The 17,609-nt window shown below is 38.7% G+C and overlaps 1 protein-coding gene across 4 annotated transcripts in view; it reads left to right on the forward strand.

Annotated features, from left to right (window-relative positions):
• LRMDA (leucine rich melanocyte differentiation associated) overlaps positions 1-17,609 on the forward strand; it is a 666,943-nt gene that overhangs the window by 141,019 nt on the left and 508,315 nt on the right. The window lies entirely within an intron of this gene.

A 17,609-nucleotide genomic window follows, 5' to 3' on the forward strand; every position in this document is an offset into this window, starting at 1 on the left:
CATGGGCAGGAGCAACACTCTTAGGATAGCCTGAGATCTGCCCCTGCTTCAGCCCCAAGGAGTCATTCAGTGACCCTCTTGTTGTCTATTGAACGTCTGCGTGCTCTAGGTTGTCTATAGAAACAACTGACATAGAAGTTAGTTACTCTGGTAGTATAAAGTTCATAAAATCCTTTCATTGAAATCCCTCCACAAAAGTATAGGCAACTAGACTTACTGTTCCAAGCAATGCAGGTTTCTTCTCTCCTACCTGGACATAGTGAAGCTACAGGAAAGGCATGGTATCTAAATACTTAATACTAGGGGCAGATAAGTCATAATGAAATAGATTCTCAGTCAGTGTTTATGAGAAATAGGCACGTGAATGCTCAAAGTCTGGCCCAAAATGTTCAGTGTTCTTACGTGTTGGTATTTCATGTGTTTCAGTTACTGCTGCACCGCATTTTGTTCTGAGGCTGGGAATTGTTACCACTGTTGGAGTACTGATAAAGAACAAGTTTTCATACAGGCTTTTGAAAATCCTTTCCCTAGTCACCATGTTAAATCCTTCTGTTCTAGAGTCATGGATGCTTCAGATAGAGTAACTGCATTTTACTAAAGCCAAATTGTCTTTGGAGCTTGACTAGCTATAAAATGTATTGTGACTGGGCTTTTTTCCTTAAACTGTAAGGTATTGATGTTTTACAGTGTTAAGTGTGACAGTTGCATTTTGATGGTGCATTAAGTATTTTGGTGAGGCCTTTCAGAAGTCCTTAGAGATGACTAGGTACAGCTTCTCTTGGACTAAGAAAATCCAGAGAGAGAGCTGTAGTAAATCTGTTGATTTCTCCTCAAGTGTGTAACGAGATAATGTTTTAGTTTCTGGTTTTTATTGAGCTTATTCACTTTCCTATAATCATAAAAATACCAATTAAAAGAGAAGAATGTTTCATTGTCTGCAGAGAAGGAGTTTTAGTTGTATCAGCAAAGTATTCCTCAAAGCCATCTGCACTTCTTGTGGCTCACACTTGTGCTCTCAGATGTAATAAATCTTATTCCTGTTTTGGTATTTTTTCTTGTTTTTAGAAATACTTCTATTAATTGTTAACAAGTGGTGTTTCTTGACAAATTCATCCTACGTTTCAATCTTAGGTTCTGACCTCTCTCAGGTAAAGGTGTGATAAGTATTAAAGTGTCATTTGAATTGAATTAGAAAGAATGCACCAATAAATACCAGTTGATGTCATAGGGGACAAGTATTTCAAAGCAGGCTAAAGGTGCTGATGAGTTAATTTAACATGCTGGCAAAAATCCTAGTTGCTTTAGTATAACAGCGTTACCTCTGAAATAAAAATGGCACTTCTGAGTGTTACAAGGGAAATGGAAAAGAAGTGGAAGCTGGGTAGGTTTACATATTGGAAGGAAGAAGTATAGCAAATATATGAAACATGACCACGGCCTTTTCTTAGTAACTAATTGTTCTTCAGATTCACCAAAGGAAGATGAAGAAATAATGCTCACATGGTAGCAGGAGAAATGTAGGCTGAATATAAGGAGAAATTCTCTCACAACAATGGCTGTTGAACGAGTAACAAGTTTGCACAACGGGCAAACAAACAAGTGCAACTTCTCTGAAGGGTTATGTTTGGTTGGTTTCTAATTTTCACTGCAAACTGCATAAACTTCACTGTTTCTTCAGGTCCTTTTTTAGTCTTGCTTTCCTCTGATTTAAAATTTGCTAGTGGCTTAACATTGCCTTTTAAAAGTTCTGGCAGTTTAGAGGTTAATGAAGGATTATTAGTATGCTCATGTATTTGCCCATATCCAAATGTTTACTAGAAACACGTGTTGAGAGTGAGCAAACTTGTTCGTGGTGACCATGAAAATGGTGAAGATAAGAAAGCAATGGGTTAATACATTGACTAATGTTGTAGGTTTATAAGAACTGGCCCTTCTCTTTGTTCTTATTTATCATATACATTCATCATGTTCAGCCTGGCAAGTGAAGCAAATAGCTATTTAAGTTGTAAAAAAAAAATGAATCACTGTGCAATTTCTCGAGCTGTATGGTATAACCAAGCCTAATAATATTATACAACAGAACTTGGAAGCCTTGGGATATTTTTGCCCCACTTTTGAAAGAAATATGTTGTTTTTTTGAAATGAGCTGTGAGCATTTACTACTCTCTGTATGGAAACCCAAAGAGCATTCAGATGTGTTTAATAAAGCTGTAATTTCCTGCCCAAAGTGGTAAGGACTAATGGTGAGTGCTTACCTTCTGCAGCTGCACAAACCCCAGCATATTTAGAAACTGTTGGGTGAAGATTAGCGACGTAGGCTCTTTGTCTTCTTAAGGAAGTAACAGAGAAAGGCAAAAGTTTGAGCTTTCTCTTTGGAAGGAAAAAGATGCTGAGGGGAAAAATGCGCCATGCTCTGCCTTGTAGACCAAAAGGTAAAAAAGCAGTATGTATCTGCCGTGTCAGCATATTTACACACTGCTGGATGTTGGATGTTTACAGCTGGTTCTGATGCAGCTGTCAGGGTGTAATTGATGAGCATCATGGTTTAAAGTGTAAAAGAAAATGTCTTGACATAGAGGGACATGATAAAGAGCCAGCTACCAGGCATTGTGGACATCTGTGGTCACCATTTCCTTTTCCTCCTCCCTCTCTGCCTTTCTTTGCTGCCCTTGCCAGAATCTACAGAAGTCATTGGGAGCAGCTCAGCTCAGCCTCCAGCCTTCTAATATCACTTTGGTAGTTGTCAGATCATATGAAATGTCAAAATTCATGTGGCCTTGGTGAAGAGATATATTTAGTACAGCTGCTGCATACCTACGTAGTACCTCTGACATTGACATATTAGTTATGCTGTCTTTTGCAATCTGATATCTTTAAATTTGCCACCTTGTTAAGTTTTGATTAATGTGATTCCATTTCACTAAAGTAATTGGCTTGGCCTGTTGTAGAAAATAATCAGCCTTTCTACGGAACAAATGCTAGAACATGCTAATGAGGGAGTGAGTTCGTTAAATTGATGGCGTGGAGTGACAGTTATTAATGATTGTTATGATAAACAGACGAGTGCGAATTGGGATGAGTTGGGCAAAAGTGACAGTTTAAAAATAACGTATATTGGAAAGTACTAACGAAGTAATATACTGTTAGGAAAACAATCATGCAAGTTGTCAAGGGAAGAAGTGTAATTATACAGCTGCACGAGCTGCCTGGGAGGACAGGGACCTGGCTGATAATGGACACGTTTTTTGTTGGCAAGGGGAAAATATGTTATGGCAGAGAGGAGTACAGATTGATAAATTAATTGGCCTTTCTCATTGTTCCAAAAGCAAACTTGGCCAGCAATAGCCGAGCAGATTAGGTAAATAAATGAAGTGACCAGCTCTGCTTCTGCATCTGACCCACTCCCTGCCCTTTCTTTTTAATTCACCTATGCATGAGCTGCCAAGTCCAGCTGTGCAGGGTGGCAGCGTTAGCATAAATACAGCTTGCTTGGAAATATTTTATAAGGCTTTTTAAGATGAGTTGCTTTGGATTACAAAGAGTTTTGTCTGAAGGTAAAGGTTAATCATAATAAGCAGTCAGCCTTGTGCAAAGGGCTATGAAAGCAAGATGGAGGAAGGACGTGGGATGATTTTTAGGCTGAGCTCTCTCTTTTAAAGTAAAATTTAGAGCTATCTATCTGAAAGCTTGCAAGAGAAGATAGTAGTTGCTAGTGAGGCTGTTGAGAGATAGAGGTATGGTGCTACTTCTGCATATTGCTGTATAAGTTTGGTGCTAAATGGCTTGAGGTTGTTGGCTGCAGGAGAAAGACATTTGTATCTCGGAGACTGACAGCAGTGCCATGCATAATTCAGCTGTCAGATTGCCTGTGTGCTTGACTCAGTGAAAGAGCACAGGATAAATGTGGAAGATTATCCTAATAACTATAAGGAGATACAAAGCAAGTAGGCCATTAGTGAAAAAAAAAAGAGCAATGTGAAACAGGCATCAGAACAATTCTGTATGGACAGTGATATTGCAACTGCTTCTGAAGGGCTGGCATTAATAAGAACACAAGGTAGCACATTGTGGATCTCTCCAGCCCGTTCTAATGCGGGAGACTCGCACATCCGCGTGATCAGGCGTGCAACTGGAGTGGTCAGTGCTGTTCCATTCCTTGTTTATACTGCCTTGCCTTCCAATATTCTTGTTCCTCCATGGAAACACCAGCAAATTACCATATTCTTCACAAAGACAAGGGAAGTGATTTTGAAAAAGTTGGCTAAGAGAAAGCACTGTCATCACTGTCAAATTCCAGCTGCTCGGGACACACCAATGAATAGAAGATGGAGAAGAGTTTAGATTTTATATGACAGGCTACAGCCATATCAGCACTGAGAGGAGCCTGTAAAATGCTTACATAGCCATTTTCCTAGATGTTTTACTGGATTCAGCTTGGTCTTGGTCTTGCACAGGCTCCAATAACTGTGTTACCAATTCTTTGTGAACATGATCTGTTCACTAACCTTGCCACGTTTCCTCTGCTCCCTTAGCTTTCTAGTTTACTGTCCTAAGTACTAGTTTGTGTGATCTTAGACTTGTGAACACCCATTCACCATGTAAAATCATCTAACCCAAATGTGCAAGGATAATCATCCCTTTTGTTAAATGATTAAGTCTAAGCCTTTCTTGAGAGATTTTGTTAGGGGTGCAATCCCACCAGCCTTTGGTTTTCACTGTTAGAGAAAGGAAGAAAGAGAAAGAAGTTTTGGCTTTCACAGAGCTCATAATTTTTCTAATAGTGTCATAGATTCAATGTGTCAGGTACAGCTGAAGAAACTGCTCATTAGTAGCTTAATGCAATTGACTGTGTATAGGCTCTATCATACTGAGCTTCATTGTTCTGTTCAGAACACGCAAAGCGCTGACTGAAATGCCATTTCTTTAAAACAAAAATGTACCACTTTCCAAATTTCTTTGTAACAGAGAAAAATAGGGATTGAATTCCAAACTACATTGCGTTTCTCTGGGTGATAAAGTCTTGTTTTACTATCACGTTACTTTTTGAATAGCTTTATGTGTTAAACTATTACCTGAGCCTTCTCTTTCAAACCAGATTATAAGAAAGAGAAGCAACCTTAAGAACATCTTCATTCAGCATTCATGGTTTCACTTCTGTCTCTCAAAAATCTCAGTCGTTTATACTTTGCTTCCATTGCCAAGCCCTTGATTTAAGCCTTTAGTCTTGTCTAGTGCAGAGGGATAGTGTTGCTTGTGGTGTCTTTTGACTTTTAAGGTGCTCCTGCTTTGCTATATTAGTCTGGATAAGGCTTGTGATTTTGAAGAACCTCTCCTGCTCTTCCACATTCATTGAATTGCATTTTGCCTGCAGAGTCCAGATGATCTTCTAATTAAGTTAAACTGGAGGATGTTCTTCAGAGGTGCATCTGCTGTGCTCTAGCTGCTGCTGAGCATTCAGTCTATGGAAATAGGTTACATCAAATATGTGTTGCAATCCTCTGAAATGCATCTAACCTTTAAATGTTGGACATGATGTTCTTGACATCAGATGTTGCTCTCTGGAGGTCTTCTCCATTTGGACTTGATTATCTGGTCATATAATCAGTCTTGATAATACTTCAAAATGAAACTTCATGTGACACCCCTGTTTTACTTAATCCCATCTTTTATCTTCATTTGTACCTGTCTTTACTGCTCATTTCTGTCTGGTGCACAGCATCACTACTATTTTGTTTTGAGACTGGAGGCTGTCCAAGGGGACTTTAGACCACCTCTTGGTTATAAACTTTACTTCTCCCTTTAGAATGTTTTACATCATGCTTCTTAGAGTTTGACCATCTACTTTTAATATAAAACTTCTTTTTGTGAGACTACTTCAAAAGTATTTATGTTTTATTATTGAATCATACTGCCTCCTCTGGCCACCTCTTAGATTGAATTCTTTTTAATTAAGTCTCAGAAATTAGGTTGGCATTTAGATTGTTTTTGTCTTAAACAAAACATTCTTGAAGGAACCTGTCCTTCCTGTCCTTGTATTTTGGTTTTGTTGCTCATGCTTTGTGTGAGGCATTTTGAATGGGGAAGGTTTTTTGTCTAAAAGATGCTCACATAAAAAAAAAGATGGTTCTTTTTCCTTTTCCTCTCAAGTGCATGTTGTTTGCATTTTCAACATGGAGAAGTCATTGGTTTTGTACAGTTTCCATCGTAACAAAATTGCTTTTGCAGTGTGTTGGCTCTCGAGCAAGAAACATGAATTTGGAGGATCTCTCATTTAATCTCTTTGTTTGAACCACTATTCACATAGGATAATACTGTGAGAAGTAAAGCCTCAGTTCTCTGTGGTAACAGCAAAGCCAGTTGACTGGATGTTTGTACAGGAATGTGTTTTTTCTATGAGACTGAAACTTGAGTGAGAGTGGGTAGGTGGAAGGCAGCTGTAACATGAAGACTGAGAAATAGTATCATCTGCTCTTTAGGTCTAGATTTTATTCCACTCTCTGCAACTGACATCTCATAAGGTCAAGTCATGACATTACTGTAGTGACAGTTTTTTCCCACCTACAATAAAAGAGGAATGAAATTTGTTTTCTTCAGGAGGAACACTTAAACTTCTGTGTATTAATATTATGTAGCAAACTGAAGTGTGGTTGCAGGGAATTGGCTCCTGAATTGATACTATGTTGAATGCATTTGATAAGCTAAGTTCACTGAAACATGAGATCAGAAGGTCTTAATATTTATATCTCTGTACAGATGCAAAATAATAAGCTGCTAATTTAATCTGAACAGCTATTTACAATTTTAATGTTTACATGGAAAAGAGACTTTTGCTTTCCAGGCGTTTCTATAGCTCTTTTAAAATCTCTAAATAGGCAAGTTTTCTAGACCAAAGACCAAAGCAAAATTAAACAGTAATCAAACCAAATATTTTAAGAGATGCCTGATGGCTTTTCTGACCTTCAGAGATATCAAAATGCCTGAATTTTAGAAGGATCCATTACCTTTGATTGTTTTGTGTGCTAGAAAGACGTAAATTTTGCATCTTTGGATCACTTTTGAGAAGTCTGTGTGGTAGTTTTTTGGTAAACCTGGTTTGCTTCCACTTTGAGACAAGCATTCAGAACAGCTATTTCCCTAAGCAGGTACATTGAAAGAAAAGAATCTACTCCTAATCTAAAAGTTGTGAAGAGAAAGGCATTTGTTTTGTCCACATGCCTGGGGGATTAGTGGAAGCATCAAGGCAACTGTTGAAATTTTAACAAGTGCAGGTGGTTTATCATAGCCACTCAAGGATACTTTGCCTTCCCAGCACCTCATATTTATCAACAGTAAACCAGAGAAATCCTAGAACCAAAATACAAAGAAGTTAGTTTGGGAAAAGGTTGTTTTCCTTTGAATTAATATAGCAGTGAGTGTGGCCATATAATAAACCAGATAAAGCAAAAACTCCATAACATGTATTAGATTAAAGGTAGAAATATTGTAGCAGGAAAGAAGTACTTGTGTAACAGTAAAAACACACTAAAAGAAAAACCTCCTGGTCAGTGTGTGTTCCTGCTGCCACTGACTGTGTCTCAGGGGTTGTGCTCTCAGGAGACTGTCAGAATTGAGTCTTTGAGTCATGTTTGTTGCTAATGGTATTTGAGTAGCAGCCTGTGTGAGCTGCTATTAGGGGAAATACAAGTTTTAATTGTCCATGTCCCAGGTACATTCTTCAGTCACACTCTCTCCAGCAGCCAACATACGGTCCAGACAGAATTTTCTGGGGAGCAGCTGTTGAAGTGCTGCTCAGGACCCTGTGCTTAAAAGTGAAAGGTCTCAATTATATTTTTTCCATTCAAATAATTGGGAAGTACACTTGCTCTTTTTCTCTGCTTGTCCATAAAAACAGTGTTTTGGATGTCATTGTCTCTGTTGGAAAAGGCAGTGAAACACAAGGCCTTTTGGCAGAGTTTCCAGACACCTTTTATTTTGTGAGGATGGGGTTAGTCTCATGGGAATTTCCTTTTGTTTCAAACTTGCATTTTAGTTGACATTTCTAAAAGCTACTCTACGGCACAGGAGAAAAGTAAAGCTGGATGTGAGAGAGAAGTGACATCTCTTTGAGCTGATTGTCTTCAGTACACACTGCAGTCTTGAGAGAAAGCAAATTACTGAAGTAAGTTATCATTAAGCCTTGCTTTTCAGCAGCAGACAAGCACCTCCAGCCCATCCCTCTGCCACAGCTGAAACAACTCAGAAAAGGAATAAAGGTTTTTCTGTTCCAGCTGTCTCAGTTTCTAAGACCTGCATAGCTTCCACCTGGAGCTGTATTTACCAAGTTAGTGTGTAGAACCCACTCCCACTTCCATTTGAGAGGGCTTGGAGAGAAGGAGAGAGTTTACCTTCCCTGTAGTTCAGCACTTCCAAAGAAAGCTGATGAAGGATTCAGTAAAAATGTTGTGGATCCAGAACACACAGGGATGTTCTGCTGTTTGAAGCATAGGTGCTTCCTCAGTCTCCAAAAAGAAAGAGGTTTTCAAGGAGGGGCTTGTTTGCTGCTACCAAAGGAGGTAACGTTAGCGTTCTTGCTTTACGTGTTACTCAACTGTGATTTGTTTTGGCTAGGTATGGCTTTGCTATTTCATTGTTCCTGCAAAACAGATGTTTTGCGTCAACTTGATTTGCTAGTATTTCTGAGAATTAGAGATTCAAGGTTTGTGTTTACTGGATTCTTCCTGGACAATGGTGTGGACTCGAGTGTACGAGGTTTCCTTAGAGCTGGTTCAGCTCTCATCAGAGAGGCTAGGTGGCATTTACTGGCAATGCAACCTTTTTTGTGTAATGCCTCTGTGTTCTGGAGAGGTCACCTTAAGTTCATTTATAGAGCTTATTCAAGAAGAATTGTCTTTCTACTGAGATTGGGGATGGGGGGAAAAGATCTGTGTAAGTTCTAATCAAAACTTTTGTATCTGTGAGCAACAAACTTCATCAAGGTATCATCTGAGAAAGATGACTCTTTAGTGTTGATATCTAAAGGTGATTATTCCTAACTGTTGCTGATATTTAAAGGTGTGTGTTTTGTGGACTTGAATCAACTTAAGCTTCGTAGAACACTCAGGTCTCTTCATGATCAACCCTTTCTAATAACTCTGTTTCATCGTACAATAACTGTGGGCAAAGTGACAGCAGAATTCTTCATATGGTTCTATTAGGGATGATATTATTAATGGATTTTAGAATGAACAGGGTTATCTTAATGCTGGAACAAGACACATACAGTGGGGATTGTTTTGAGTATTGGAAAACCGTTGCATTTCAGTTACTAATCACGGTGAAGAATAAAGAATGTGCTTCCTATCAAGCTGACTTACGTTCAGAATTCATTACATTTCAGGCTTTGTTTCAGGCTTTATATGGGATGGTGAAGGGAGAGAATTCACACTAGTTTTATGTTACTGTGCCTTATTAGCTCTCCTCATTGTATAGGGTAATGCAGGGAGTACTGATGGTCACGTGAATTTGTGATGGAGAATCAGACTTCCAGGAAAGTTCAATTTTCATTGTATCAAATAGAGGGGAAAAATAAATGCCTTGGCCTAAAAATTTGTAGTGTTTTCTAGGGATGTTATATTACAGAAGAGCAGTGCTTGAGAATCCTTATCTGTGGTCAAAGAACTCTCATCAGGCACTAATTAATGAGTATTTTAATGCACTAACTAAACAAGGAGGTATACTTAAAGTTTTGACAGATAGTTTTATAGCAATGAAACTGAATCCATCTTTCACAAGGTAGCACCACCAGTTCCATGGTGTGTTTTAGGAATACGAAGTTTAAACTGTGAATTGAACTTCCCTAGTCCTATCTACCTCTGCTACTTTTACTCTGAGTGCTAAGTGCTTGTTCTAGAAGACTATTTCCATCAGAACTTGTTAAAGCAAATGGAAAACAGCTTGCAGACGCTTTAGAACTTTTCAGGAATATCCCAATAAGATTGCCTAATATCCTTTCTTTAATTTAGGCTTAGAAAAGAATAGAAAGCTGTATGGATTGTTTGTTCAAGGTATTTATATTAATATAAATTCGAACAGTAGCATGTGAGAGGGTTTTGTTGCCTATTTTCTGTCTCGGGAATTTAATGGATGTGAATATCCCTCTCTTCTGACTTGCTGAGGATTTAGATGTGATGCACAAAGCCCTTTTCCCCTAATAATAATAATGTTAATCCCATGCTGTGAAGTTGAAATCTAATCCTTTCAGGAGTTTGTTTTTCCTGTGCTTATTCTACCCAATGTTAGCTCAAGTGAGTTACATGAGAGACAGAGAACACGAATGTGAATTATTCTCTCTGTGTGCACACGTGTACTTAAGCATACTAGGTACACATTGAAGAGGAATAAATCCACTATACAACACACATCAACTGAAGTTTTGCAAGCAGAAAAAAAGAAAATGAAAGTTCTATACCATCTAAATGATAGAAAATGAATATAGTGTTTAGTAACACACCATAGCTCATGGAAATATTCAATATAATATTGTACTTGGACGCTGCAAACAAGACAAACTTTAATATGTTAATACTCACTTGGCAACTTTTAGTATTAGAAACCTTGCATGCACACATTTTCACTGAGAGAATCTAGGTACTTCAGCAGGTACATGTAACTGATAAATCTTTTTGTAGTTGTCAAAACAACTTTGTACTTTTTCTTTTACAACTAAAAGCACTTTGACAGTCTGAAACCTGGTATATCAATAGGGAAAGCAAACAGACTATTCATGTTAGTACCACATCTCACTGAGAGTTTTGACATTTTTGAAATGTATCACTTCAAAACACCGAGACACAGATGATTAAAGGTTGTTACTGGCAAAAATGTTGTTGGTTATCAATGTTATTGATATCATACAGTGACATCTTTGCGTCCTGTTGTTTGAAAAGCAGAGTAGTTTGACCATATGGACTCTATCTGAGTATCTCATTGTATTCTGTGCACTGGTTTCTGTGCCTTGAGGGCCTCCAAAAAAAACAACTCCAACCCAAAAGATGAAACCTAGTTGCTGCTTGGTGATTGTCATTGTTTGTAGCCTACCTGTCAGTTCTTAGTTTTGTTGATGTGTGGAACAGCATTGTCCTGATGTCTATAGTCACTCACAATTAACTCAAACTAGAGGTGCTGCCAGGGTAGGACTGGTTTAGAAAGATAAAACAGACTTCAGTGATTTGATACTTATTTTTCAGTCTAGGAGAATTAGGGTGTGTTTGTCCATAGCATGTATTGTAGTCTGAAATAAGATATTTGCAAAAACACTGTGTGGTGCCAGTTTCTCCACTGCAGTCATATTGGCTTTCAGTTTGTTTCTATGTTTAACTGGATAATTTTCTCCTTTTAAGCTGCTGAGAAATTACAGATGTTATTGGGAATGTCTCGCCAGACACCAAAAGTAAATAGAAGTCTGAGGTTGTACTTCCCTTGTGGAGTTTCACATCTGATGCAAGAGCACTCTCCAATGCTCTCTTGCAGAAGATGCTTAAAAATGTAGTGTTGCAGGCCTGACTGTTTAATTGCATTGTTAATATGGAGCTCAAGCCATTAAGGTACTGTGGATGCTCTGCTTTTTGTGTTTGGGAAGGAAAGAAAGATTTAAAAAGCTTAAGAGCTGACTGGCTTGAATCTGGGGTACTCTGGAGGAGACTCACAGTGTGTTCTCAGAGTGTGCTGGAGTCTGGGTGCTCAGTCTGTCACAGGGACAACTTCTTAATGTTAATCCCAGGAAGGGATGGGGAGAAGATGTTTTTGAGATTTGGTTTTGTTTTTCATAATCCTACTCTGATTAGTAATAAATCAAAGTCCTTTCCCTAAGTTGAGTGTGCTTTGCCCATGACTGTAATTTCTCTCTGTCCTTATCTCGACCCATGAGCTTTTAGTCATATTTTGTCTCTCTTGTCCGTCTGAGAAAGGGAGTGATAGAGCAGCTTTGGTGGGCACTTGGCATCCAGCCAGGGTCAACCTACTACAGCTAATGAAAAGATATTAACATTTCTCTGCATTTTAAAAAAGTTTAATTGTTGATGTTGATGGAGTTTTGTATTTCAATGAAATGTTAAAAACCTTTTAGCTGAAAGGTCATTAAACAGTAGGGTCTGGCTATCTGTTTCATTTTGTCTTTCAGTTCTTGTAACTCCAAGCCTTCTGTGTAGTGCAGAAGCTGTTCAATGTGCTGTGTGGATTTTAAAAATCTCCAACAACCTAAACCAGAAAAAGTAATTCAGGGAAAATTACCAATCAGTGTTGAATACATATACTTGTTCTAAGAGATCTGTAATCAAAGAAAATCACTAGCAGCTGAAGCCCTCAATGGGCAGAATCTGTCTAGCATAAAATTATTTATCCAGCTTTCCTTTGGCACAAGTGAGCAACATCTATGCTGGTTTGTCTATTAAGTTTTTTTGTTGTTACTATTGACAGAAAAAAAACCCCTCAGAAATGTAATATGAGAATGATTGATTGTGGGATGGAGCCATAGGCTGACTCATCCCATATAAACTAATAACACAAATATTAATGCAAGCACATTTCACATAAGTTACTTTTATTTTTTCAACAGAGTTGTTTGGGCTCCTGAGACTTATCCTAACAATAGTTGCAGACACAATCAATAATAATTTTTATTGCTTTTGCAAAGTGGATTTGAAAACTGTATAAGTGAGACCAGGATATCTGGAGATGAGTTGCTTTAATCAGTCTGCTGACAAACTCTTGGCAGCATAAACAGATGGTTTTAAATTCATCTTATTTCAAAGCTATGGATATCTAGGGCTAGAGAGGTATCTTTAGCAGCACTAGCCTGTCTAGTGCTCATTCCTAATTTGTTAAAGTTCTCTTTTTAACAACTTAAAAGCTGAAGTACCCCAGCAATCTATGTGTTGACTTGGTGATAGAATTTCATGATGACTGCTTGTTCAGGAAGGGTTATTTAATGGGTGGTGGTAAAAATCATGACTGCTAAAGGCTTATCTTAGTAGAAATTGAAAGGTGTTCTAAGTAGAAAAGGGAAAGCAGTTTAGGTACCATGGTTGCCAAATTTACTCATATGGAACTACACTGTAGTTCTCAACTGTCTGTGGTTAATTGATAGGAAGTTCAGAGATGCTCTTGTATCTCTAGATAGGTGCCTATCCCTTTGCTAGAATCATAGTTCAGATATTAAGAAAACCTCTACATCTCTTGAGTATTGAGTTTCTGCAAACATGTACTTGAATAGGTGACCTCCTCACAGAGAAAAGATGTTTAGGTTGCAGAAGCATCAAGCACTGCTGCTGGACAACGGAATGGTTGTACAGTGAGGTCCTGACGTAGGGCCTTTCTCATTCCACTTAGCACGTATTTGTTCCCTGTATGGAAGTCCTTGAAAGGATGTTCATTTGCATGGTGGAAAAGGATTATTTGCAAAACAGATGCTGGTGAAAATGAAGTGCCTAAGAAATCTGCACTTTATCAGAAAATATGCTGGAGTGTAAGATGCCTCTTAACATTATAGAACACAAAAGCAAAATTCCCAGTATTGGAGCCAGTAACGCTACAACCAGTGCAGTTTAGCTGAAGCTTTACCAGATTGTATCCTCAGACTTTAAGAGGATTTGTCAATAGGGAATGTAGAGTTGTGGGCTTTGGTTTTGTGGTGTGGGCTTGGTTTGGGGTTTAAGTTTTTTTTAGCTGTACATGAGGCAAAATTTCCCTTTGGAGAATAAAAACGTTGAACTGAGAAAAAAATATGCTATGTGCAAAATGTTCCTTTTGTAATTTTTATGATTATTTTTCAGATACCAGCCTTAGAATTGTAGGTATTTCACATGCAGCACGGATTCTGTTGTTCTCACTGTTGCCTTAATATCCATTCCTTTGATGTTGCAATGAGATGGTGGGTTGTTTTTTTGTTTGTCTCCTCTCAGCAAAATCATTTGTATGTACCAGAGTTTCAGCTCGAGACAACCAACCAATATTTTCCCAGTGCATGAGGATGTAGCTCTACATTTAAATTTATTGTAAAACAGTATGCTCATCTGTAATTATATTGCTTTAAAATAAAGCCTTCATCCTCTCTAAGATCTTTTGATGTCCCTTCCCTGCTGACTCTTTTTTTCTTGTTCCCACTTACGTTAATGTGAAGAGACAGTTGAGTAAATGCACAATGAACTTCAAAACCTAGTAATTGTTTTTCAGAAAGAATGAAACTTGTGAATTAGATATGGATTGTAAAAGAACACCAGAGCTGATTAGTGTTCGTTCGGTTTGCCTGCTGGACCGTTCTGACACCTGTCTTCCCGCTTTCCCCATAAATGCCATTGCTGATCCCTCTATACTGCCAGTCACATGACAGCCAGGGAGAACTTGTGGGTGGGAGTTAAAAGACTCCCAGTGAACCTTGTCAGGCTTAGCAATTCATGAAACTCAACATAAAAGGCAACGTTAAACAAAGATGAGTTGAACCCATTTACATGTAAACTGTAGTTATCTGTATGAAAAAAGCCGGGAAGGGGGGAATGGGGAAGGGGCTACTCTTTCTTTCTTCCTTTTAGGATGTGTAGATAATGAGTTGTGTAAGGCTTAGGAGGGGGAAAATAAGCCAACTTTCAAGGCATTGAAAAATTGCTTTTTAGGAAAAATCCTTTTCATCCTAACCATCTGGTTGCATCTTGTTTACAGCACAGTGTGCCAGTTTGTGCTTATTAATCATGCTTACACAAGTATCTTAATTACTCCCCGTGTAGCTGCTCTGTTTTGAACTCAGAAGTTGACCTTTCTCTTTTTATTCCTTTAAACCATTAATCATACATAATCAACGCCAACGGGGCAGAGCCATGGAGAAGGCTACCCAGATTCCACATGCTAGTCCTGAGAAACTGTGTAGCCAAGAGTGACTGCATTGCTAGCAGTCGGGCATATCTTAATTAATGACCACTTGGTATGTGTCCATACTCACACTCTTGTAACTCGGTTCTGTTCCCCCCACTTTTGCTTCTGTCTGTCGAGGTAACAGTTGCTTCCCTGCCTTAGGATCCTGGAGATCGTTAAAAAAAGTGTCTGTATATAGAGGACCTTTAGAGGCACCACATGGCTGGTTGTCTGGTCTATGATCTGTCATAGCTTCTGTAATAAATGAAAGTTTAGACAGATGGAATTTAGGCTGTAATAATGAAAACTTAGGATGGCCACAGATATCCTCAGGATTCTTCTAGGAAAAATAACTGTGTTGAAAGAGGCTGAGGTTTTCAAGAATAACTGGAGTAACAAATGGATGCCTCTTTTCTTCTTCTCTCCCTTCCTCATGAAAACAAACCCCCAAATGATGGGGGAGGGAAGAGAAAACAATTGTTTGAAGAAGAGCATGTGGGTGAGAAGACTTGAAAGGGTGGAATTTCAGACATGATATTCTGGTTTCTAGTGTGCCAGACAAATAATAGTATGAGAAAATAATTTTGCCTGCCCTGAAACTCTTCATGGTGATGAAAATTTTATCAGTTTTCTAAAAAAGAGACATCTCTCCAGCCTACTCGTTTAGGCAGCTTCTATGTTTATATACAGGGAGGGGAAAAAATAAAGGTTTGCAAGTATGACTTGCATTTTCTCTCTACTGCTGTTGAGTTTTTGTTGTTTTTGCCATAAATACTGCATTTAAAATTTATGCTGCCTAATCTCAGTCGTGCCTACGGGAGATGAGGTTTCACTTACAGAAACTTTAACCACAGTTAAGGCTCTGTTAAAAGCCTTAACTTTGATGTGTGATTTGTGTGATTATACTATCATAATAAACAGTTTGTTTATTTTCTTTGACGCTGTGGAAAAATGTTTCCCAATAAAACACAACGGGAACAGAAAAATATGAAAACCCTGTATAAGCAAATGTACATCATGAAAATCATTAATATTTCATTCAGGTAAAAGTTTTACCATCCCAAATATAGAAGAATACAAAGCTATCTCACGTTAAAAACCATCTGTTCATGAATTGAGTGTGTGGTGTGCGAGGTGAACTGTTTCATCCAATCTAGGGGATGGTTTGGCCATTTCCATCTGGCTTTTTGTTTTATTTGAGCTGAAAATGTTACTTAGCCTTTTTGCATGGTTTGGATATCTTGGTGTGCTTTTGCTTTTGGTGTTTCGAGGTGATTCCTTGAATGTTGTAAAACAGTTGAAGCACAAAGAAACAAGCAAAAGTTTCTCCTGAGAAAAATATTTTGAGAATCAAACTTGAAACACAGGTTTTGAGTAGGGGAACTCTCGCTGGCCTTGAACTGTGTATGAGGGTCCTCACCTTTGTGAGCAACTGAAGGCTTTTTCCAAGGACAGATTGTAGGCTTCTACAAGCCGATGAGATTCAGCATTGATGGAATATGCCTGAGCAGCAGGTGAGTAGGAGATTTTACTCGTGTGTCAGAAACAGAGTGTACAGACATCAGTGGATGATTTTCTTGGCAATTATATTTAATGTTGGAATACAAAGGAGAATTGAAATGTTAATTTACGTGACAAGATTGCACACTTCTGGTGCATCTGAACCTTGTGATACTTTACCACCATGCCTCACACCTGCACTTAACTTCATGATGGCAACAATGTCCCAAGGGGACCGTGCTGATGAATTTTGCTTGCTGGCAGGTAGCCTGAAGATAAAAGGTGGCTTACCAGCAATGTAAGCCAAGTGACTAAAGGTAGTTATCCTAACCAGAAGACTGTTGTAGGTCAAGGAGTTAGTGATCTATATAGCAGCTAACCTGAGCAAGGGACTGTGCTGTTCACGTGTCCTGCCTGCAGGATAAGCTCAGCTGCTCACGGAGAGAGAAGAGCCTGCAGGCAGCTCCCACTCAGCACCTGCATGGCCTTGCCTTTATCTAAAACTACAGCAACAAGCTCTCATGTGAACATTCTTTTATTTGGCAGTAGAAATGATAAATAGAGTTGTTCTACTTGGAAAAAAAATCCTGTAAGAGCTGAGATGGACAAAAAGGGGCGACTTTTGTAGGGAAGGGATCTTCACGGCAGGCTGCTGGTTTCCAGCATCTGAAGGGGTGTAAGATGATCTCTATGATCCTATTTTTCTTTATAGAGTTAGTTCCCATAAATTGCATGTTGAGAGATACTTCACCAAGTCCCAGTGCATTTGTCACCAGGATCATAATGAACCAGCACCTCCTGGTGTAACACACAAAGGAGTTGGCTTTGCTATGTACGTTGCTACTGTTGCCCTCCTGCACAGCCATGTCCAACTGGCTGCTACTTTGTACTGGTTTCACATCTCTTTCTTTGCTTTCAGCATTGAAACAGTAAGCTAGAAGGCTGAGTCAGAGGAGGTTCTGTGCTGGAGGCGTGCATCTTGAGATGTTTGTTGTGCTGCAGTGCATAGGAAGGCATTATGTTGAAGAGATGAACTGAGAGAGCTGTTAGTCTGTGTAATGAATAGGCAGAATGGAAAGGTAGAGGGGGACTGATGATGGGGCGGTAAAGTTACCTTTCATCAGAAGCAGCTTTTATTACCCGAGTACTTTTCTGATAGAAGCTCCCTTTCAGAAATTTCAGTTGGTTCATCTGCCTGTTGACAGCTTTTAATTTTGTAGAAGCTGAAA

This window comes from Colius striatus, chromosome 8 (assembly GCF_028858725.1).
Source record: "Colius striatus isolate bColStr4 chromosome 8, bColStr4.1.hap1, whole genome shotgun sequence".
Lineage (NCBI taxonomy): Eukaryota > Metazoa > Chordata > Aves > Coliiformes > Coliidae > Colius > Colius striatus.